The sequence below is a fragment of the Octopus sinensis genome, linkage group LG1 (assembly GCF_006345805.1).
Source record: "Octopus sinensis linkage group LG1, ASM634580v1, whole genome shotgun sequence".
Taxonomy (NCBI): Eukaryota; Metazoa; Mollusca; class Cephalopoda; order Octopoda; family Octopodidae; genus Octopus; species Octopus sinensis.
Genome location: NC_042997.1, coordinates 207271537 through 207296559, shown reverse-complemented (window position 1 = coordinate 207296559; position 25023 = coordinate 207271537). Strand labels below are relative to the sequence as shown.

At 43.8% G+C, this 25023-nt stretch overlaps 1 protein-coding gene and 1 long non-coding RNA gene across 2 annotated transcripts in view; one reads left to right on the top strand and one right to left on the bottom strand.

Annotated features, from left to right (window-relative positions):
- Positions 1 to 24192, top strand: LOC118765977. Its single transcript, XR_005001889.1, has 4 exons — positions 1 to 12; positions 11166 to 11170; positions 16411 to 16528; positions 24180 to 24192. It is a non-coding gene; the product is annotated as an uncharacterized LOC118765977 (long non-coding RNA).
- The window catches only part of LOC115209664 (protein mono-ADP-ribosyltransferase PARP14-like), a 730077-nt gene that overhangs the window by 416792 nt on the left and 288262 nt on the right, over positions 1 to 25023 (bottom strand). The gene's annotated exons all lie outside the window — the stretch shown is intronic.

Below are 25023 nucleotides of genomic sequence, written 5' to 3'. Positions count from 1 at the left end.
GTATGTATGCATGTGTGTGTGTGCATATGTATGTACGTATCCTGCATATTTATGTGCATGCATGTCCGTGTTTGTGTATTTTCTATGTATGTGTGTGTGTGAGCGTGTGCTTTTATATGTATGTACCACTGTGTGTGTTCTGTAACTATGTACCATGTTTGTATGTATAGATGTGCATCTCCACATGTGTCTCCACATGTGTCTCCACATGTGTCCTTGTGTGGAGTAAAGTGTGTGTGTGTGTATGTATGGTCATGTGTTTCAGTCTCCATTTGTGAATGTGTATGTGTGTGCTTGTCTGTTCATATAACCTATGGACCCATCCGTCTCTATGTTGATCTGTTTACTTTCCTATCCATATGCTTACATACAAAAAAAAAAAAAAATACATGCGCGTATACAGGCGCAGGAGTGGCTGTGTGGTAAGTAGCTTGCTAACCAACCACACGGTTGCGGGTTCAGTCCCACTGCGTGGCATCTTGGGCAAGTGTCTTCTGCTATAGCCCCGGGCCGACAAATGCCTTGTGAGTGGATTTGGTAGACGGAAACTGAAAGAAGCCTGTCGTATATATGTATATATATATATAAGTGTGTGTGTATATGTTTGTGTGTCTGTGTTTGTCCCCCTAGCATTGCTTGACAACCGATGCTGGTGTGTTTACGTCCCCGTCACTTAGCGGTTCGGCAAAAAGAGACCGATAGAATAAGTACTAAAAGGTGGTGCTCCAGCATGGCCGCAGTCAAATGACTGAAACAAGTAAAAGAGTAAAAGAGTATATACACCCACCCACACACATACATACATACATCTATCTACATGAATCTACATAACAGTCCACTAACTATTCTACTCTACCTGTGTAAACTGTGGGTATGGAGTTGAATTAATTTAAAATTTAAAATTTTGTGGAGATACAAGTAATATTACAGTTTCTAAGGATTTCTCAATTAGAGAAAACCAATATAAATATCAAAATTAAGTGGGTGGAACATTTTAAGAAAAGGGATAAAATATTTAATTACTGAAACTATTTTGAACAATATGTCATTTTTTTTTTTTTTGTATAAGGCTATCATGGAGATTTACCATTTAGGTTAGAGAACAAGTATATTACAAATTAGCTAGATCTTAATTTAGGCGGTTAAAATTTTGGCATTTAAATTAAAAAATTTTTGAAGATACCTATATTGTTTATTATAAGTTAAATATGGCTATATAGGGGGTACAACAATTTAGGCTTATATAAAGGTAATTATAAAGTATTGAAAAAGATTAGAAACGGATGTGGAAATAGCTTAATCACTAAAATCATGATGAAGTATGAGGGACGTTCAATAAGTAATGCCTCTGACCCACTTCCAGGTGTTTGATCTAGTTGAAATTTTGCATGTGCAATTATATCTCTATAGATTAGGTGGCAAATTACAGCTCTGAACTAATTATGGTTTCTGATTTACAGGTGTTTGAACTGAGTCAAGTGTGAAATGGAGCCTGTTGAGTGTCGAGCAGTGATCCGGTTTTTGTATTTGAAAGGACGCACACCACGGGAGACTTTTGATGAAATGAAAGTAACTTATGGTGATGATGCCCCATCATATGACCTTGTAAAACGCTGGCATCGTGAATTCAAACATGGTCGGAACTCTGTGGAAACAGCTCCCAGATCTGGTCGACCCCCTTCTGCCATTGATGAGGCATCTGTCCGTCAATTGAGGCTGCCATTTTGGAAGATCGATGCATAACTATTCGCCAAATAGCCCATAAGGTCAAGATTAGTACCGGGTCTGTGGAAACTATCATTCATGACCATTTGCATATGCAAAAGGTGTCTGCCAGATGGATTCCCAGGTTGCTCACACCTTTCCAGAAGCAAGAACGCGTCGAGTGCTCGAGGATGAATTTGGAGACGTACCAAGAAGATGAGTCAAAATTTTTCAAAAGACTGATCACACAGGATAAAACCTGGGTCCATCACTATGATCCAGAGACCAAAGCCCAGTCAATGCAGTGGAAGCACCGTGACTCACCTCCTCCAAGGAAGGCAAGGGTGCAGCCCTCTGCTGGCAAGGTCATGCTCACAGTCTTCTGGGACCAGGACGGAGTAGTGATGACAGATTTCCTGGCAAAGGGTACCACAATTACAGGAGCCTATTATGCTTCACTTTTGAGGAAATTAAGAGAAGCTATCAAAATCAAGAGGCGGGGCAAGATCAGCGAAGGCATCCTCCTCCTGCAGGACAACACTCCGGTCCACAACTCGCTTGTCGCCAGATCAGAAGCACAGGCGTGCGGCTATGAACTCCTCCTCCACCCCCCTACTCTCCTGACCTTGCACCCTCTGATTTTCACCTCTTCCCAGCCATGAAGTTGTTTTTGAAAGGAAAGCATTTCCCAGATGATGCAGCCTTGATTTCTAAAGTCACGTCGTGGATGGAGGACCAAGCTGGGGTCTTTTACAAAAACGGTCTCCAGAGCTGGATCAAACGATGGGAGAAATGCGTAACTCTGAGTTGTTCCTATGTAGAAAAAGACCAATAACTGTGCCAAGTTTCGTTGCTCTACTGGTATGGGAAGTGGGTCAGGGGCATTACTTATTGAACGCCCCTCGTATATATACAACTTAGTAACTTCAATAGACGAGATTTATGGAACACATGCAATAATTTTAGAAATGAAAAATTATTTACTCAATTTGTTTATGCTTTTTATCATTAATAATATTGTAGGGTATGCTATTTATGCATTGATTTTAAAACTAAGAGGTATATTTTAAGATCTAAAAATTCAGGATTAATAAAATGTTGTTTTCTAAAATATTTGAAGTACTACCCGTACCTTCAAATAATGAGGGACCATCTATCATTAGCATGCAGGGCCTTCGGTTTGGTCATCATTGTAAAGAAGACAGTCATCCTCACTCAGGAGGGTACTTGATGACAAAGAGCTTGAGACAATGGACAGGTTCTGCTATGTAGGGTGTCCATTTCCTCTACTACTACACTTGAGAATGAGATTAATGTCAGGATAGGGAAGACAGCAACAACTTTTGGAAGGCTGACAAAACGAGTATGGAAGAACAAGAGATTAGACATCTAGATAAAAAGATCAGGATTTATGAAGCATTTGTTCTCAACACATTCCTCTATGGATCTGAAAGATGGACCTTGTACAGCAGACAGGAAAGGTGCCTCGGCATTTTCCATCTCAGATGCTTCCGCAAGATCTTAGGGCTAACATGGCGTGACAAGGTCACCAGTGTTCAAGTGCTTGCGCAGGCAAATCTTCAAAGCATGACAGCTTTCTTGTGTATGAGAAGACTGAGGTGGCTGGGGCATGTCAGGAGAATCTTGAAGCAACTGCTCTTTGGACAACTGGTCCAGGGCAAGAGACCAAGAGGAAGACCAAAACTGAGGTATAAGGACACTTGCAAAACTAGTTTGTCCAAGTGTGAGGTGGATGTCAGCACTTGGGAAGAGAGGGCTGAGGACAGAACAACATGGAGGTCTGTGGTGAAGTAATTGCTTCGCTGGAGAGCAGCTACAGAAACAAACAAGTTGAGAAGCATCAGCAATGAAAGGAAAACAACAGAAATGCAGAGCACCAAGCCTCCCTCTTGGTATGCAAGTTCTGAGACAGAAGCTGCACTTCAATCATAGGAAGAAGCTGCAAGAAAGGGAGCCCCTGATATGTTCGATTAAGTGACCTCTAAGCTAAATAGGCCATCTGCATAGACAAAAAGGGCCAATTATCATCATCATCATCATCATCATCATTTAACGTCCGCTTTCCATGCTAGCATGGGTTGGACGATTTTGACAGAGGGCTGGCGAACCAGATGACTGCACTAGGCTCCAATCTTGATTTGGCAGAGTTTCTACAGCTTGATGCCCATCCTAATGCCAACCATTCCAAGTGTGTAGTGGGTGCTTTTACATGCCACCAAGGCAAGTGTCTTCTACTATAGCCTTGGGGCCAGTCAGGCAGTACTGGCAATGACCTCACTCGAATCTTTTACACATGCCACCAGCACAGGTGCCAGTGAGGCAACGTTGGTAACGATCATGCTCAAATGGTGCCCTTTTACGTGCCACTGCATGGTGACCAGAGAGCAACTCCGGCAACGATCACGCTCAGATGGTGCTCTTTGCACCCCACTAGCATGGATGCCAGTCATCGAATTTGATTTGATTTTGATTTCACTTGCCTCAACAGGTCTTTGCAAGTAGAGTTTCAGTGTCCAAAGAATGAAAAGGTATGCATAAGTGAGTTGGTTACTCCCCTGGCATAGGCCACGGGTTATGGTCTCATTTGGCTTGCTGGGTCTTCTCACGCACAGCATATTTCCAAAAGTTTCAGTCACTAGTCATTTCCTCAGTGAGACCTAAAGAGCGAAGGTCGTGCTTCACCACTTCATCCCAGGTTTTCCTGGGTCTACCTCTTCCACAGGTTCTCTCAACCGCTAGGGTGTGGCACTTTTTCACACAACTATCTTCAGCTATTCTCATCACATGACCATACCAGCACAGTCGTCTCTCTTGCACACCACAACTGATGCTTCTTAGGTCTAACTTTTCTCCCCAGGTACCTACACTCTGTCGATTATGCACACTGACATTACACATCCATCAGAGCATACTGGCTTCATTCCTTGCGAGCTTACGCATATCCTCAGCAGTCCCGGTTCATGTTTCACTGCCAAGTAGTATGGCTGTTCATACACATGTGTCATACAGTCTACCTTTTACTCTGAGCGAGAGGCCTTTTGTCACCAGCAGGGGTAAGAGCTCTCTGAACTTTGCCCAAGCTATTCTTATTCTAGCAGCTACACTTTCAGCACACCCATCCCCGCTACTGACTTGGTCATCTAGGTAACGGAAGCTATCAACTACTTCTAGTTTTTCTCCATGGAATGTGGTAGAAGTTGTTCTCTGCACATTTTCAGTGTTTATTGCTCCTGAGCATCTGCCACATACAAAAACTATCCTCCCAGTTAGTCTTCCTTTTTGATATTACTGCGCCTCTTGTGTCCATAGCTTACACTGGGTACATCTTATAGAGTTTCTACCTATGCCTCTAGTACAGATCGAGCAGGGCTATCTACCTGAAGTGATCTGTGGTTTGTCTACCTCCCTACTTATTAGGACTTTTGTTTTAGCTAGGTTGACCCTAAGGCCCTTCGATTCTAATCCTTGTTTCCACACTTGAAACTTCAACTCTAGTTCTGATAGTGACTCAGCAATTAGAGCAAGGTCATCAGCATAGAGGAGCTCCCAGGGGTATCCTGTCTTGAATTCCTCTGTTATTGCCTGGAGAACTATGATAAATAGGAGGGGGCTGAGGACTGAACCCTGGTGGACCCCTACCTCTACCCTGAATTCTTCAGTGTACTCATTGCCAACCCTCACCTTACTGACAACATCCCTATACATGGCCTGCACAGCTCTCACTAACCATTCATCTATCCCTAGTTTCCTCAATGACCATCAGATAAGTGATTGGGGGACCCTGTCAAAGGCTTTCTCCATATCAATGAAAGCCAGGTACAGTGGTTTATCTTTGGCTAGGTATTTCTCCTGCAGCTGTCTTACCAGGAATATAGCATCAGTGGTGCTTTTTCCTGGCACAAAACAAAACTGCATCTCATCCAAACTGACTCTCTCCCTAATTAGTTGGGCTATGACCCTCTCTGTGACCTTCATCACCTGATCCAACAGCTTGATACCTCTGTGATTATTTGTATCTAGGGCATCACCTTTACCTTTGTAGCAGTTGACTAGTATGCTGCTACACCAGTCATTGGGTATGACTCCTTCATGTATCCCCTGGTTAACTATACGGGTGACTAGGCTATAGCTGACACTGCCAGATATTTTGAGCATCTCTGCAGTAATTCCTGATAGACCATAGGGCTTTCCCTGTCTTCATACTTCTAATTGTCTTATCTACCAAGGTACTGTCAATTCGGATAGCTGGTCCCTCTGTGGGGTCGATATTCGGCGGACTCTCTTTATCCCATGCATTTTTTTTATTCAGCAACCTTTCATAGTGGCATCTTCAAACCTCTCTCTTTGTATCCTCATTTAGCGCAAGTGAACCATCATCCATGCGAACACATTTCTCTCCTACCACATCATGATTCTCTCTCACACACTGTCTTGCAACACGAAATACCTTGAGTCTTTGGTCTTTACAGCGCAGAACATTGGCAAATTTTTTCTTATCTGCTTCCCCTCTGGCTAAATACACCTGCCTCCTAGCTTCCCTTCTGGCAGTCTGATACACTTCCCTGCTACCACCGTTCTTCCAGTCCTTCCAAGCCTGTTTCTTTTGTCTAATAGCCCTGTCAACTACATTGTTCAACCACCACGTTATTTTGGGTTGAGAGGGGGCTTTGCATCACCCACAGAGCTGGTCGGTGGCCCTTAGCAGTTTGTCCTGTAGAAACCTCCAGTTGTCTTCTACACCATGTGAAGCTATATCCCCTTCTATTTCGTTAAAGGCTTCAAGTAATATGTCTCTAAATCTCTGTCCATTAGCAGGATCTTTAAGCTTCCAGACCCTTCTCCTCTATGCTGGTCATCTTCTGGGCATCTACTTAGCCCTGATCCTAAAGTCACTAACTACCAGTCTATGTTGTGGGGTACATTCTTCGCCTGGGATGGTTTTGGCATTTATAAACAGCCATCTTTCTTGTTTCCTGGCAAGGATGTGGTCAATTTGGCTAGTGTGTCCGCCAGAACAATAGGTGACTAGGTGACTGGCAGGTTTTCTGAGGTTAGTATTGCAAACCATAAGATCATTTGCATCACAGAACTCCAGCAGGCTGGTTCTCTCCTCATTGCAGAAACCAAAACCGTAGCCTCCATGTATGCCATGGAAGCCCCTGGCTTGTTGTCCAACATGTCCATTGAAGTCACCAGCCACAAAGAGAAGGTCCCTGTCATTTGTCAATGAGGTAGCCTGCAAGAGGGTGTCATAAAATCGGTCTTTCTGCCCATCAGGTAGCCCTGGCTGAGGGGCATAGGCCGAGATAATGGTTACTAAGCCATGATGAAGCACTAATCTAATCTTAAGTATTCTGTCACATCCTCTGACTACCTCAATTAACTTATCTACCCATTTTCCTGCAAAAAGTATACCCACGCCCCCGACCCCATCGGTGTTCCCAGCCCAGAAAACCTTGTACCTATGTTCTTTGCCTGCGAGGTACCTAGCAGAACCTCCTCTCCATCTTACTTCTTGGATGCAGCACATATCAACACATCTCCATTCAAGCATCTCAACAATCTCACCAGACCTACCTTTCAGTTTGCTAACATTGAGAGTGCCAACCCTGAGGGTATGGGAGGTATGGGCCCTTGAGACCCTGGGATGGGGGACAGTAGCATCACGTACCTGAAAAGAGAGCTCACATTTGGCAGAATTCATAAACAAACAATAGCCTTAAGTTCCACCTGCGTACACTATCATATTTTTGCACTATATGATCACTACCTTGTATAGTAGGGGGTGGAGATGACATAAAGCCTTTAGAAGTGTTCATGGGAGGCAACCAAAGGATGACAAAAAATAGGGACTTCCGGTACAGGTGGATGGGGTGGAGGGCCGGGTGCACCGCAAACTAGCAAACATGGATGAGAGCATCTTCTGGATACGTTTTCTTTCAGTAGAGGTATTAAAAAGTGAGTAGGGGAATCCGAGTGGTGGTAGAGGAAGTCTTGGCGAAGCTAGTGGTAATCGAGAGAGAGGAAGAGTGAGGCCGAGAGAGAGAGACAGAATGAGGCCGAGGGAGAGAGAGACAGAGTGAGGCCGAGAGAGAGAGAGACAAAGTGAGGTTGAGAGAGAGACAAAGTGAGGCCAAGAGAGAGAGACAGAGTGAGGCACAGAGAGAGAGAGAGACAGAGTGAGGCTGAGAGAGAGACAGAGTGAGGCTGAGAGAGAGAGACAGAGTGAGGCACAGAGAGAGAGAGAGAGAGAGAGTGAGGCAGAGAGAGAGAGAGACAGAGTGAGGCACAGAGAGAGAGAGACAGAGTGAGGCCGAGAGAGAGAGAGACAGAGTGAGGCCGAGAGAGAGACAGAGTGAGGCTGAGAGAGAGACAGAGTGAGGGACAGAGAGAGAGACAGAGTGAGGCTGAGAGAGAGAGACAGAGTGAGGCACAGAGAGAGAGAGAGACAGAGTGAGGCACAGAGAGAGACAGAGTGAGGCACAAGATGAGAGAGGACAGAGTGAGGCAGAGAGAGAGAGAGAGACGAGTGAAGCTGAGAGGAGACAGAGTGAGGCACAGAGAGGGAACAGAGTGAGGCACGGAGAGAGAGAGAGAGAGCAGAGTGAAAGCACAGAGAGAGAGAGAGACAGGGTGAGGCACAGAGAGAGAGAGAGAGACAGAAGTGAGGCACAGAGAGAGAGAGACAGGGTGAGGCCGAGAGAGAGAGAGACAGAGTGAGGCACACAGAGAGAGAGAGACAGAATGAGCCGAGAGAGAGAGAGAGAGACGAGTGAGGCCGAGAGAGAGACAGAGTGAGGCTGAGAGAGAGACAAGTGGGCTGAGAGAGAGACAGAGTGAGGCACATAGAGAGAGAGAGACAGAGTGAGGCAACGAGAGAGAGACAGAGTGAGGCACAGAGAGAGAGAGACCAGAGTGAGGCAGAGAGAGAGAGAGAGACAGAGTGAAGCTGAGAGAGAGACAGAGTGAGGCACAGAGAGAGAGACAGAGTGAGGCACAGAGAGAGAGAGAGAGACAGAGTGAGGCACAGAGAGAGAGAGACAGGGTGAGGCCGAGAGAGAGAGAGACAGAGTGAGGCACAGAGAGAGAGAGACAGATTGAGGCCGAGAGAGAGAGAGACAGAGTGAGGCTGAGAGAGAGACAGAGTGAGGCTGAGAGAGAGACAGAGTGAGGGACAGAGAGAGAGAGAGAAACAGAGTGAGGCACAGAGAGAGAGAGACAGAGTGAGGCACAGAGAGAGAGAGACAGAGTGAGGCACAGAGAGAGAGAAACAGAGTGAGGCACAGAGAGACAGAGACAGAGTGAGGCTGAGAGAGAGAGAGACAAAGTGAGGCCAAGAGAGAGAGACAGAGTGAGGCACAGAGAGAGAGAGACAGAGTGAGGCTGAGAGAGAGAGAGAGTGAGGCACACAGAGAGAGAACAGAGATTGAGGCACAGAGAGAGAGAGACAGAGTGAGGCACAGAGAGAGAGAGACAGAGTGAGGCACAGAGAGAGAGAGAGAGAGAGTGAGGCCGAGAGAGAGAGACGGAGGCTGAGAGAGAGACAGAGTGAGGCACAGAGAGAGAGAGACAGAGTGAGGCCGAGAGAGAGGGAGACAGAGTGAGGCCACAGAGAGAGAGAGAGAGAGAGTGAGGCACAGAGAGAGAGAGAGACAGAGTGAGGCACAGAGAGAGAGAGAGAGAGACAGAGTGAGGCCGAGAGAGAGAGAGAGACAGAGTGAGGGACAGAGAGAGAGAGAGGGACAGAGTGAGGCCGAGACAGAGTGAGGCACACAGAGAGAGAGACAGAGTGAGGCACAGAGAGAGAGAGACAGAGTGAGGCACAGAGAGAGAGAAACAGAGTGAGGCACAGAGAGAGAGAGACAGAGTGAGGCTGAGAGAGAGAGAGACAAAGTGAGGCCAAGAGAGAGAGACAGAGTGAGGCACAGAGAGAGAGAGAGACAGAGTGAGGCTGAGAGAGAGAGAGAGTGAGGCACAGAGAGAGAGAGACAGAGTGAGGCACAGAGAGAGAGAGACAGAGTGAGGCACAGAGAGAGAGAGACAGAGTGAGGCACAGAGAGAGAGAGAGAGAGAGTGAGGCCGAGAGAGAGAGACGGAGCTTGAGAGAGAGACAGAGTGAGGCACAGAGAGAGAGAGAGACAGAGTGAGGCGCGAGAGAGAGAGAGAGGGAGAGACAGAGTGAGGCACAGAGAGAGAAGAGAGAGAGTGAGAGAGGCACCACAGAGAGAGAGAGAGAGGGTATAGGCCACAGAGAGCGAGAGAGAGAGAGACAGAGTGAGGCCAGAGAGAGAGAGAGAGACAGAGTGAGGCGAGAGAGAGAGAGAGACAGAGTGAGAGCAGAGTAGGCAGAGAGAGAGAGAGAGAGAGAGAGAGACAGAGTGAGGCTGAGAGAGAGACGAGTGAGGCACAGAGAGAGAGAGAGAGAGACAGAGTGAGGCCGAGACAGAGTGAGGCACAGAGAGAGAGAGACAGAGTGAGGCACAGAGAGAGAGAGACAGAGTGAGGCCGAGAGAGAGAGAGAGACAGAGTGAGGCACAGAGAGGGAGGGGTCAGGACACGAGGGAGAAAACATTCTTTTGGGATTTGTGTAGCATAATTTAACAAGACAGCAAATGTTGATAATAGTTAATAGAATTGAAGAATCTGAGAGCCAGTCTAAGACAAAATTAGAGAAATAAGTGACTGTGTGATAAACTTTCATAGATGAATGAATGAATATGTTGCGGTTAAGGAAATGCGTGAACTAAGGTTATCTTAAGGCAACAACAAGGAAGACGAAACTATAGAGCAATATATTTACATGATGACATGGTAATGAAATAGGCAGAATAATGAACAGAATAGAGATAACTAATAAGGGTTAATCAAGTGTGCAGAAACACAAGGTAGTTAAAACGGGTTGAAGTTTAAAAAATTCTCATCTGAAAGACGTCATCCTTTGGGTTCGTATTTTACAGCCAAGGTATTGAAATCGAAATAGCAAGCTATCATGCATGTGCTGGTTTATACAGAGTGGTGGTGGAGAGGAAGTAGGAAGTCCTGGCGACTCGAGTGGTAATCGAAAGAGAGAGATAGAGACAGAGAGAGTGAAGGCAGAAACTTATTCTTTGTAAGCCTAGTACTTATTTTATCGGTCTCTTTTGCAGAACCACTAAGTTACGGAGACGTAAACACACCAACGCTGGTTGTCAAGCACACAAACACACACACCCTCAACATTGGCACACTGAAAGGTAGGTCTAGGGAGATTGTTGAGATGCTTGAACGGAGATGTGTAGATTCGTGCTGCATCCAAGAAGTAAGGTGGAGAGGAAGTTCTGCTAGGTTCCTCACAGGCAAAGAACACAGGTGTAAGATTTTCTGGGCAAGGAATACTGACGGGGTCAGGGGTGTGAGTATACTTCTTGCAGAGAAATGGGTTGATAAGGTAATCGAGGTAGTCAGAGTCTGTGATAGAATACTTGGGATTAGATTAGTGTTTCATCATGGATTAGCAACCATTATCTCAGCTTATGCCCCTCAGTCAGGGCTACCTGATGAACAGAAAGACCAATTTTATGACACATCCTTGCAGACTACTGCATTGATGAATGACAGGGATCCCCTCTTTGTGGCTGGCAACTTCAATGTTGGACAACATGCAGGGGGCTTCTATTGCATACATGGTGGCTATGGTTCTGGTTCCTGTAGTGCTGAGGGAACTAGGCTGTTGGAGTTCTGTGATGCAAATGATCTTATGGTTTGCAATACTAACCTCAGGAAACCTACCAGTAACCAATTCACCTCCTGGTTGGGCAGATGTAATTGATCAAGAGTGACTACATCCTTGCCAGGAAATGAGAAAGATGGCTACTTATTAATACCAAAACCTTCCCAGGTGAAGAATGCACTCCACAACATAGATTAGTAGTTAGCAACTTCAGGATCAAGGCTAAATGGATGGCCAGAAGATGACCAGCTTGGAAAAGAATGGTCTGGAAGCTTAAGGATCCTGTGAATGAACAGAGATTTAGAGACATATTTCTCGAAGCGTTTGACAAAATAGAGGAGGATATAGCATCACATAATGTGGAAGACAACTGGAGGTTTCTATGGGACAATCTGTTGAGGGCTACTGACCAGATCTGTGGATGGTTCAAAGTCCCCTCTTGACCCAAGGTAATGTGATGGTGGAACAATGTAGTTGACAAGGCCATTAGGGAAAAGAAACAGGCTTGGAAGGACTGGAAGAACGGTGGTAGCAGGGAATTGTATCGGATTGCCAGAAGAGAAGCTAGGAGGCAGGTTTACTTAGCCAGAGGGGAAGCAGATAAGAGAAAAATTTGCCAATGTTCTGTGTCATGAGGACCAAAGACTTGAAGCATTTTGTGTTGCAAGACAGTGTGCGAGAGAGAATCGTGATGTGGTAGGAGAGAAATGTGTCCACATGGATGATGGCTTACTTGCATTTAATGAGGCTGAAAAGAGAGAGACTTGGAGACACCAATATGAAAGGTTGCTAAATGAAGAGAATGAATGGGAGAAAGAGTGTCAGTCTAGACAAGATGCAGTTTGGGTTTGTGCCAGGGAAAAGCACCACTGGTGCTATATTTCTGGTAGAGAAATTGGAGGAGAAATACCTAGCCAAAGATAAGCCCCTGTACCTGGCTTTCGCTGATATGGAGAAAGCCTTTGACAGGATTTCCCAATCCCTTATATGGCGCTCAATGTGGAAACTAGGGATAGATGAATGGTTAGTGAGAGCTGTACAAGCCATGTACAGGGATGTTGTCAGGAAGGTAAGGGTTGGCAACGACTACAGTGAAGAATTCTGTGTAGAAGTAGGGATCCACCAAGGATCAGTGCTCAGCCCCCTCTTATTCATCATAGTCCACCAGGCAATAACAGAGGAATTCGAGACAGGATGCCCCTGGAGCTCCTCTATGCTGGTGACCTTGCTCTAATTGCTGAGTCACTATCAGAACTAGAGGAGAACTTTCAAGTGTGGAAGCAAGGTCTAGAATCGAAGGGCCTGAGAGTCAATCTAGCAAAAACCAAACTTTTAATAAGTAGGAAGGCAGACAAATCACAGATCCCCTCAGGTAGATGGCTCTGCTCGATCTGTAGTAGAGGTGTAGGTAGAAACTCCATAAGACGTATTCAGTGTAAGCTACGGACACATAAGAGGTGCAGCAATATTGAAGGAAGATATTTTTTGTGTGTGGCAATAAACACTGAAAATGTGCAGAAAACAGCTGCTGTCACATTGATAGCTTGTGTTACCTAGGTGATTAAGTCAGTAGCAGGGGTAGATGCTCTGAAAGTGAAGCTGCTAGAGTAAGGATAGCCTGGGCAAAGTTCAGAGAGCTCTTACCTCTGGTGGTGACAAAGGGTCTCTCACTCAGAGTAAAAAGTAGACTGTATGATGTATGTGTACAAACAGCCATGCTACATGGCAGTGAAACATGGGCTGTGACTGCTGAGGATATGTGTAGGCTTGAAAGAAATGAAGCTAGTATACTCTGCTGGACATGTAATGTCAGTGTGCATACACGACAGATTGTAGGTACCTTGAGAGAAATGTTAGACCTAAGAAGCATGAGATGTGGTGTGCAAGAGAGACGACTGCGCTGGAATGGTAATGTGTTGCATATGGATGAGAACAGCTGGGTGAAAAATTGTCACACCCTAGCATTAGAGGGAACCTGTGTAAGAGGTAGACACAGGAAGTCCTGAGATGAAGTGGTGAAGCATGACCTTCAAATGCTGGTCCTCACACAGAGATGATAAGTGACCAGGACCAAAGGAGATATGCTGCGCTTGAGAAGACCTGGCAAGCCAGGTGGCCTATGCCAGTGCAGCATAACCGGCCCATCTAAAAGTACCCTTCAATAAATTGTGCTTTTGAAGATCTGTTGAGTGAGGTCATTGTCATGACAGTACTCCCTGATTAGCACCTGTACTGGTAGCATGTAAAAAGCACCATTTGAATGTGGTCAATGCCAGTACTGCCTGAGTGGTTCTGTGCTGGTGGCATGTAAAAAGCACCACTTGAGCATGATCGTTGCCAGTACCGGAGGCACATAAAAAGCAAAATTCAAGCACGGTCGAAGCCAGTACTGCCTGACTGACCCTTGTGCCAGTGGCATGTAAAAAGCACCTACTATACTCTCAGAGTGGTTGGCATTAGGAAGGGTATCCAGCTATAGAAACACTGCCAGATCAGACTGGAGCCTCCAGCCCTCAATCAAACATTCAACTCCTGCCAACATGGAAAGTGGACGTTCAACAACGATGATGATGATGATATATATATACAACGATCTTCTTTCAGTTTCCATCTACCAAATCTATTCACAAGGCTTTGATCGGCCTGAGTAGAAGACACTTGCCCAAGGTGCCACACAGTGGGACTGAACCTGGAACCATGTTGTTGGAAAGCAATCTTCTTACCACACAGTCACTCCTGCACCTAATTAATAAATCCTATGGTATACACTTGGCAGTTGCTCAGTGTTTAGTTAATGAGAGAGACAGAAGATGGAATATCTGAGGAAGTTTATTGATCACTATAATTCAGACAGCCCTGATTGCTAGAGATTGTCACTAGACATGATCACTCAACCAGGACAGCTTTCACTAATGATGCAGAGCAGATTGTCACATGACATCTAAGAACAGATGTAGTGGAGAACTTACAAATGTTGCTAAAACCTGATGATGTGGTCAACGTCGACCAATCAAATCATATCCAAAACAGATACTAATGTGAGACATGTTCTCTATATGACTACAAGAAGTATTGGGTTGGTGCATAATTATTGCGGCTGTTTTGCAATAAATTTTATTCAACAAAAACAATAAAAATATTTAACAAAAACATCTTTAAATGATTATTCTGACCAGCTGCCAAGCAAATGAGACGCAATAATTGAAGTAGTTGGATAAAATTCTCCGGAATAATCATTTAGAAATATTTTTGTTACTTGTTATCCTTTTTGTTGAATAAAATTTATTAAAAATCATCATCCGAACAACTTTTGAATGAAAGCGTAACAAGACATATTTAAAGAAAGACCATCTGAAATATATAGAAGGGAAGAACAAAATATATACATGTATACATCACTTTAACTTGAAAAGAAGTTCAAAATCTTCCTCTGCCTTGGAAATACCCATCTCTTTGGAAAACTAGATAAGTATCAGTATATATATATATATTTATATATACACTCCTTGGATATTGGAACAGTACCGTTAATGACTCCACAAAAAGAAAATAACTGTGTCTCCTTGTCGTAAATCTGTGTTACCATGTGTAGCAACCACGATCGAAAATGCGCCATTCTACTTCGAAAATGATAACTGTAAGTACACCCCTAGTTCTAGAGAAACCATACACACAGTTTTTTCTAGAACACCCATACACACAGTTTTATATCAGCACGCCCCGCACACAAATATATACACAAAGCGAATTTAAATCGTACTTTTTTCTTCACCAACCATTGTATCCTTACATCTTTTGATTGCACATCTAATTGTATCTTTTTATTCACACACATACAATGAGAGAAGCGGGAACGGTTAACAACGAAAAATAAGATATTATTTATTTATTTATCTCCCTAACAAGTGCGTGCATTATAAACACACCAACCATTGACTCCTTACATCTCTTGATTACACATATAATTGCATCTTGTATACACACATACAATGGGGAAAGTGAAAACAGTTAACAGCAATAACAACAACAAATAATAACATCTTATTTATCTCCCTAACAAGTGCTATATCTTCAGTTTTTTCTTTCTTTCTTTCTTTCTTTCTTTACCTTTTGTACTACGGTACGGATGGGCAGACAGAACAAAACTGTCACGTTGTCATCCGTGGATGAGCCATGCGACAAAACTGGTCGCTGTCCCAATATAGAGCGTTGCCCAACAAATCACATCTGTCATCTATGCACAGGACTCGAAAATTCCTTCCGAAATAGATGGGTTGAATGCAGTAATTGGGTACTAGTCGTGGAGACTGGACCCGGTGCGCGCATCCGCGCTAGCCAGTCGTAGGTAGTCGATCTTACAGCGACTTGCGTATGCAAATGAGCTGATTGGTGCAACAATAGCGAGCCCCTACTGAAGCTTAGGAAATATTTTTCACCGATATACGGGGTATATTATTTTAAAGACAATTGCGCAAAACAACCTTAAGGACAGTCAAACATTTTTTTTTTTCAAAGTAGACCACTTCAGTTTCTCCAAAGACCCAACTGAACTCTCGTCTTTAACTTCAGCTGAACAGTTCCCAGTCCCAAGACTGCCCTGGTCGTGCAGACCCGATCAAAGGAGTTTATTTTTAACCAGACGTAAAGTAACCCTTTACTTCATAGAAATGTTTTATTTCTACGGGGGGGGGGGGATTTGGTTACTATAAGTTTACATTGAAGAGACTTGGTCGTTGACACGAGCCTCATAAGTTAACACAGTGAACCATTTCATACGAAGCAATTAGTGCTATCTTCGTCTGTGATCTGTCACTGTACTACCCTTCCTCTATCTGCTTGGCAACTAAATTCTGACCCCACGTTGTTGGCTTGTCACCAGTCACCGATTTTCCTGGTGAAGCCTACAGTAAAATTACTTCGTTGAAAAATATTTCCTAAGCTTCAGTAGGGGCTCGCTATTAACTTAGTTTTTGCAGTGTTGCACCAATCAGCTCATTTGCATACGCAAGTCGCTGTAGGATCGACTACCTACAACTGGCTTGCGCGTCTGGGCGCACCGGGTCCAGTCTCCACGACTAGTACCCAGTAAATGTCGTGTTTCGATCTGCTTTCAATGAGCCACAAACTTTCAAAAGATCCCAGCTGTTAAAAAAGGACACCATACTTCTATGATGGATAAACTCTGGGAATGGTCCAGCTACTAACCTGGTCATTCAGTGCCTGACTTGTGTGTCCCCTGCCACCGTTGCTGCTGAACAGCAACAACAAAACCCGACAACCGTGTCTTCCTCTGCCATTGCTGCTGAACAGCAACTAAAACGACTACTATGTCTCCTAATAACCATTTCTGTTGATAAAGACAACAACAAAAAACTAAAGCCGCCCATGTCTTCCTCCCCTGTCTCTTCAACAGCAGCAACAAAAAATCGGCCATTCATTTGAAGAACACAAAAACAGAAACTTTAAAACCCCCTATGGTCTTCTTTCCTCCCCTATTGCTCTTCGACAACAAAAATTGATCGTTCCACTGAAGTACCTCAGCAGGAACAAAAACCACCATGCCCTCCTCCCCTGATGCTTCCTAACTAACAGAGATTGACCATCAGCACAGAAGTTTGCAGAAATAGACATGATTTCGGCTTTGAGTCGTGAAGTAGCAGGACTCAGAACCAGTGTCTGTCTGAAAACTCGCAGCGAAGGGTCATATCGGAGTGCCCTGCTCAGCAACTTACCTGTAGCTCGTACAGAACCTCAACGCATCGAGGGAGTTGCTGAACCAGCCACTCATGAATTAATAGCCATTGGAGTGCCGGAAGATGTGGCAGATCTGCAGGCATTCATTGGAATCACAGCTAGAGATCTCAGCTCTGTCCCTCCAAAAAGTGCTTCCCGCCTTGGCCGACCGGAATCCAAACCCAGGCTGATCAGGCTGTTGTTTACAGGCTTTACCGAGGTGTGGACATTCCATCTGGCTGCTGATAAAGCTCGGCGTGACGACGTAATCAACTTTAGAACACGTCCTGGCCTACCACCTGTGTACGCCCAAAGCTACGATCTGTAGCTTCCCTAAATCGCAACTCTGTGCCACAGGAGATTTTTTAGCCTCCGCGATGATGGCAAATCTGGAATTCGTCAAGTCAGGTGAGTCGTGGATAAGGGATGCCATTGGACTTGCAGACTGCACCACAAACAACAACTGGCAATACAAAAATCTTGGGAACTAACCAAGAACAATCATCCATCCCCTGGATATCATCACCTGAAATCCAGATATAAATGCTGTCCTTGAATGCCCGTAGTTTATGCAACAAGGTACGCTTTTTGACTCCTACATCAAAAGTATCAACCCAGATTTCATCACAGTCACAGAAACATGGGCACACTCTGCACTCTGTGATGGAGTTTTCAGCATAGCCGGCTACAACCTGTTCCGCAAAGACCGTATAATCGCCGTGGAGGGGTGTGATGGTTTATGTTCAATCTAATCTATTGGCAATCCCCTGTGATTATTTGAACCAATCTCAGCAGGAAGTATTTTTCTGCAATATACACATGACCATGTCAACACTTCTGCTCGGAGTCGTTTACCGCCCCCCCCTCCCAAATTATCGTCAAGATGCACAGCTTTTTGATATCCTCAGAGCTGCTGCCATGAAAACAGCCACGTATGTTTATATTGTGGGAGACTTCAATTTCCCTGAGATTGACTGGGAGGCCTTCCGTTGGCCGCAAAGTGCAGACGATTTCCTTGAACTGGTGCTGAATTCAGATAGGCCCCAAGTTGTTACCTCCCCCACAAGGGGCAACAACGCTTTGGATCTGCTATTTACCACTTCTCCTGAAACAATCATTAGTGTCACTACTGAAGAACCCTTTAGGTGACTCTGATCATTCCATTGGTTGTAACAAAAAACACAACCATCTTCAGATTGCCCGCTTTGACTGGAGCTTTTATTGTACTGAGCTGTGACGGCCCAAACTGGCTCGAATTTTATGCCTCTGGAGATGTGGACACTATACTCCAGAACATTCTGAATTCAATATGGGTAGCATGTGCAGCATCATGTATCACGCAAGCACAAAAAAACACCCAATAGTTCAATTTGGGAGACTGCAGCAGTCCCGACTTGCCAGGAAAGAATGCCGTAATGCTGAACGGGAATACAAATTGCACAAATCAAGGCACAGGAAAAAGCGCAATAGGTCAGCCAACCACCTCAAGCAGGTGACAAAAAAGGCAGTGCTTTGAATTTGAACAACGCATTGCAACTAACCCTGACAGCAAAGTGTTCTGGAAGTATGTGCACTCAAAGCAGAGACCCCACTCTCCAGTTGGTCCCCTTCGCAATCCCCCACACAGACAGATTACTGGCAATCCTGAAGAATGTGCAGATGTTCCATCTTCATCACCACTGACATCGGACTCTATATCTTCTATGCAATTTACACCAGCAATGCTACAACGCCACCTTAAGAATAAACGCAACTATGCCTCTCTTGGTCTCGATGGTGTTACATACCTACTTCTCAAACGCGGTGGGTACTTTCTGCTAAGCCAACTTTCTCTATTCTTCCAATTCTGTCTTGACAATGGTGTTACTCCAGAACAGTGGAAAACTGCCAGTGTTATCCCTCTGTTCAAAAAAGGCGACCGCACATCACCTGTCTTACTAGCTGCATCGCCAAACTGATGGAATCCTGTATCAGAGAAACCCTCTGGAACTTCTGGAAGTCTCATAGCCTCATCCAGCCGTCACAATTTGGATTTATTCCTAACTCCAGCTGCTGTAATCAACTCATCGAGTTTCTTGAGGACGTTACCCAAATCACTGATTGCGGATCCTGGGTGGATGTCGTTTACCTGGACTTTGCTAAGGCTTTTAACTCTGTGCCACACAAAAGACTTATGGTGAAGCTTTCTGCGTTGGGTGTAAGAGACGAACTCTATAACTGGTTGAAGTCCTTTATTTTTGGCCAAAAGGAGGTCGTCACAGTTCTAGGACAGCACTCTTCGCCCTATGAGATGACATCTGGTGTACCACAGGGATCTGTTCTTGGCCCCCTTTTATTTGTTGCATATGTTAATGACATAGATGCCAACTTAAAGAATGCCACAGTGCTGAAATATGCAGATGACATCAAGCTGTACCTCGAAATAAAGAGGTCAGATCCTGTTCACTATAGATCTCTATTGCAAGTTGACCTGGGCACAATGCAGCAGTGGATCATGGACTGGCAACTCAAGCTGGCTGTGGACAAATGTACCACCATGCATTTTGGGAGGAGAAACCCAGCGTCCACCAACTCCCTCCACAACACTAGTCTCAAAAAGTCTTCATGTGAACGTGACCTGGGTGTTATTGTCGACAATGATTTGCGTTGGACAAAACACATCGTTAAAATTGCCAAGAAGACTGAGGGTGTCTTGGCATCACTCACCAAATCCTTTGTGAGTCGCTCTCCGACTATCTATCTGCGGCTTTATATAGCTATGGTAAGACCTCACCTGGAATTTGCATCACCGGTCTGGAACCCCTATCTTGCCCAGGATATTAATCGTCTGGAAACCGTTCAGCAACATGCAACCAAAAGAATACCCTCCATCAGGCATTTGCCATATCCTGAACGTCTTACTTCCCTGGGCATGGACACATTGAAACTCCAACGTCTGGCATCTGACTTGGCAGACACCCATAAAATTATCAACCATCGCACAAACAATAACTCTGAGCACCTCTTCAAACTCCACCCTTAACACCCATGGACATATTTACAAAGTCAAAAACAGCACAGCTCCCATGACTTCAGAAACATTTTTTCACGCTGAGAGTTGCTGAAGCATGGAACAAACTGCCGGCATCAGTTGTTAGTTGTCGGAGCACTGCATCCTTCAAACTTCCATGCTTCCTGAGATTCGCCAACACTACACCTGATTTTCTCCCCTCCATACACACAAGCATGTACTTGACTCATGCATAGTTCGCTTTCCAGACATTTGTACACTATTGCATGTGCTTTATATGCACTGTCTGACAAGTTGTGGTGCACCTGAGCACTGTATACAATAATTTCATTATATTATTAAAAAAAAAAACGCAATAATTATGCACCAGCCTAAAATAATATAAATATCGAAAATAATGTAGTTGCAGCACAGCTCCCTGTCTTTCTATCCCAGCTTTTGAAAATAGGAGAAATCTGTGAAACTGGTTATCTTTAAAAGAAAGATCTAAACAAGCCCCAGTGCATTTTCAACTTCATGTTTTCTACGTTTCTACCCGTTTGCAATAAAATAACTTTGTCCCTAAATGAACCAGCAAATAGAAAAATCTAAAGGGAGGTAATCGTAGATTGTTATTGTTCAAGACAGGGGAGGTTATCGCGCTTCTATCTGGGTTACACTTTCTTTGGGAGGATAAATTTATTGCAATTATATTACGAAGTTATAATTATAATTACACAACAGGCAATAACAATGGTACGACTGCTGGTTTATCAGATTTCTGTACAGTTATTAAATGTCCCTTAACTAATTTCTAGGCCGTAGCAGACATTGAATATTTCAATGAGAGTTAACAACACTGGATTGATTATCTCAGTATATCTATAATTGACAAACTCAGAATGGTGATTGCTAGGCCTGGTGTTCGCTTGTTGATATTTCCGTCCAGTCCTGCAGACTCTCCACTATACCTAGTCCTTCTTTCCCATAACATTACCCCTCTGGAATTCCACCCCTTCTCTTATCTTTCCTGCAATATTTTCATTTACAAAAGTTCAAGAGGAACATTAATGGATGGGGACAGACCCTTCCTCCCAATCCAAATAAAAGTGTTGGTTCCACAATAATAAAATACAACTGGTTTACTCTAGAGCAGAAGATGTTAGGAAGGGGACCTGGCAGTAGAAACGATGCCAAACATGGAATGTGTGAGCAACATGACATCCTCTGTCCTCTCTGAGTGAGAAAGGATTCTAAACAGCAATCAATGTGGACAGTGACAGTCTGTCCAGCTCAGGACAATAGGAAGGGTGGGTAGATGATGATGATGATTATAATATACTTACCATTTTTACCACAATAGCTACGGTTGAATCCTGATTTATTTATTCCCTTAACAGCTCCTTCAGCAGTACCATGCCAAAGGCCATCAACTTCATTTGTAATCTTTGGATTTTCTTCCTCAAACTTTCTTTTCAATACTTGGTATCCATGGTACAATGTTTTATTTTGAATTCTCTCAATCTGTAGAAAAGGAAAATACATTTATGAAAAGACAATCAATTCTCTTCTTTGACAAGGAAATAACGTTTGTGGTGAAAAGCCCCAACCCTATCTGCTTTTTTTTTTCTTTTTTATTTGATACCAATTTTGATTCGGCTGTAAATTTTGGTAAGGCATAATAGTTTAGCTGCAAAATGGTGTTGCATTTACAATTCAATGCAAGAAGTTAAAGCAGAGGTATTTTTGTTGAGCAAAGATTTCTTGTGAATATACTGTACTTGAGAAGCCTTATTAAACCAAATGAAATCATAGTTGTGGCTAGTGTCACATAAAAAGCACCCAGAACACACTTGGAGTGGTTGGTATTAAAAAGGGCATCCAGCTGTAGAAACCATGCCAAATCAGACTGGAACCTGGTACAGCTCTCCAGCATACCAGTTCCATTCAAGCTGTATAACCCATGCCAACTTGGGAAGCAGACACTAAATGATAATGAAGATGGTGATCGAAAAATACACAAAACTATCCAAAATAGGTTGATGTAATGAGATTTAAATCTTTTATACACACAAAATGTCTCTTAACATTTTGTTTTAACAATAAACCATCAAATATTGTTTATAAACAGAAGTAAAAATACAAACTTTGATTATACGATAGGAAGGCAAATTCTGACGGAAAGTGGCTTGGATGTCGTTATATTCTGGTCCACTTGTGACTTGAACAATTTTATTTAATTCCTTGTCTCCCATTGGTGACCATGTAACAGGGATCACGTCTAGAGTTCAAACAGAAATCAAATATTTCAGAACAAAAATAAAATTATGAGCCTAAAACAAAAAAAACCCCAGAAATATTTCGATTAATTTTGGGGTTTAGACAAGAAATATTCTTTTCTACTCTAGGCACAAGGCCCAAAATTTTGGGGGAGTGGGGCCAGTCGATTAGATCGATCCCAGTATGCAACTGGTTCTTAATGTATCAACCCCAAAGAAATGAAAGGCAAAGTCGACCTTGGTGGAATTTGAACTCAGAACGTAAAGACAGAGGAAATAACGCTAAGCATTTTGCCCAGCCTGCTAATGGTTCTGCCAGCTTGCTGTCTTTTAGACATGAAATATTGAAATATAAGACACAGTACAGTAATCTAGTAGTAGTAGTAGTAGTAGTAGTGGGGGTTTTGGTGGGAAAATGGCTGCAATGGTGGTGGTGGTGGTGGTGCTAGTGGTTGTGGCGATGAACTCCTAACAAAGCAGGCATTAGAACACAATATAGTCCCTGGGCCTGTTGGATTGTATCAAACCATATGACATATACCAGCATTGTAAGACAGAAGTGAAAATATGATGATGATGAGTATGACTTTGAACATCAATGGAATTTGTATCTTTGTGGTACCAGTGCCAGTGGCACACAAGAAAACCATCCGAACATGGCCGTAGCCAGTACCGCATCGACTGGCCTCCGTGCTGTGGGCACGTAACAAACACCATCCGATCATGGCCGTTCACCAGCCTCATCTGGCACCTGTGTCGGTGGCACAAAAAAACACCATCCGAGCGTGGCCGTCTGCCAGCCTCGTCTGGCACCTGTGTCGGTGGCACAAAAAAACACCATCTGAGCGTGGCCGTTCGCCAGCCTCGTCTGGCACCTGTGTCGGTGGCACATAAAATCACCCACTACACTCTCGGAGTGGTTGGCGTTAGGAAGGCATCCAGCTGTAGAAACACTGCCAGATCTGACTGGCCTGGTGCAGCCTTCGGGCTCCCCAGACCCCAGTTGAACCGTCCAACCCATGCTAGCATGGAAAGCGGACGTTAAATGATGATGATGATGATGATGATGATATATATATATATATATATATATATATATAGAGAGAGAGAGAGAGAGCGAGATGGCTGGGTTTGTTAGGCATCTAAAGTAACGTTAACCAGGGAGAAGATGAGCTGCTTGTGGCATGGTTCTTCCACCATGCACACACCATGGTACATTTGTAATGAAAAGAAAAAAATGTCATGATTGCAAATGTTCCTGCAGAACAAAAGCTGGGTTGAAGAGGCACCTGCATGCATATGATCGTGTTATGTTCAATGAAGTGATGGCCCCCTTCTGAAAAGAAGTAACAATCATTATATTACACACACACACACACAAATTAGTGTCTGTAGTGTAGCATCTGACTTCAAACCCCATATATAGCTAGCCAACAAAGTGGCTTTACTTTAGTCCCTGTGTCCAAAGGAAGATATGTGATTAGCATATCGATTTTTGAAGTTGCCTTTACATAGCTTGATGTAGCTCTTCTTTTCAGTTATGTCATAATCTAGTGTTGCTGTAACTTCTGCCTCATATGTGATGGATTTAATAATACATCCCTGGTTGAGTGGACAAGTTCCTGGGTCACGACACTTACAACTGGGAGTAGGCTCTTGGTGGTGTTTGTGTATAATGATGCTTTTCATATTGGAGCAGCAGCTATATGATCATGTGGCCTAATGCCTGTTGAATATTTTTCAGTGTTTCTGATTTTCTGAAAAATCTCTTAGGGAAACAGGAATCGTTTGCCTATATTTGTTTGAACATTAAGAAAAAAGTGGAAGCAAACCAAATGATTTTCCTCGGTCTGTTTTGGAGTCTTTTTTTATTATTCATACTGATGCTTGAATGGAGACATTTAGATTCATGCTGCATCCAAGAAGTAAGGTGAAGAGGAAGTTCTACTAGGTTCCTTACAGGCAAAGAACATGGGTGTAAGATTTTCTAGGCAGGGAACACTGACAGGGTCGCGGGTATGGGTACACTTCTTGTGGAGAAATGGGTTGATAAGGTAATCGAGGTAGTCAGAGTCTGTGATAGAATACTTAGGATCAGACTAATGCTGCAACATGGATTAGCAATTATTGTGTCGGCTTATGCCCCTCAGCCAGGGCTACCTGATGAACAGAAAGACCGATTTTATGACACACCCTTGCAGACTACTGCTCTTTCAGGTAATCACTTTCATGTGACGTCATTCAATAGTAGTTGCTATCTATATCAATGGCCAAGAGAAAAGTCAATGCTGAAAACAGAGTCTTTCAAATCCGGTGGGAAACTGAGTACATGTTTACTGACATTGATGGCAAAACCATGTGTCTTAATTGTGGTGCTAATGTTACTGTACTTAAAGAGTATAATCTCAAATGCCACTATGAGACAAAAGATCAGGACAAGTATAAATACCTCACTGCTGAAAAGAAGCAACGAAAGGTAGACGAGTTGAAGAGGAATCTCACATTAAACAGACGTTTTTTAACTAAAGCAAAATCATAAAGTGAAGCTGCTGTTAAAGCAGGTTTTATTGCAGCAGAGGAGATGGCAA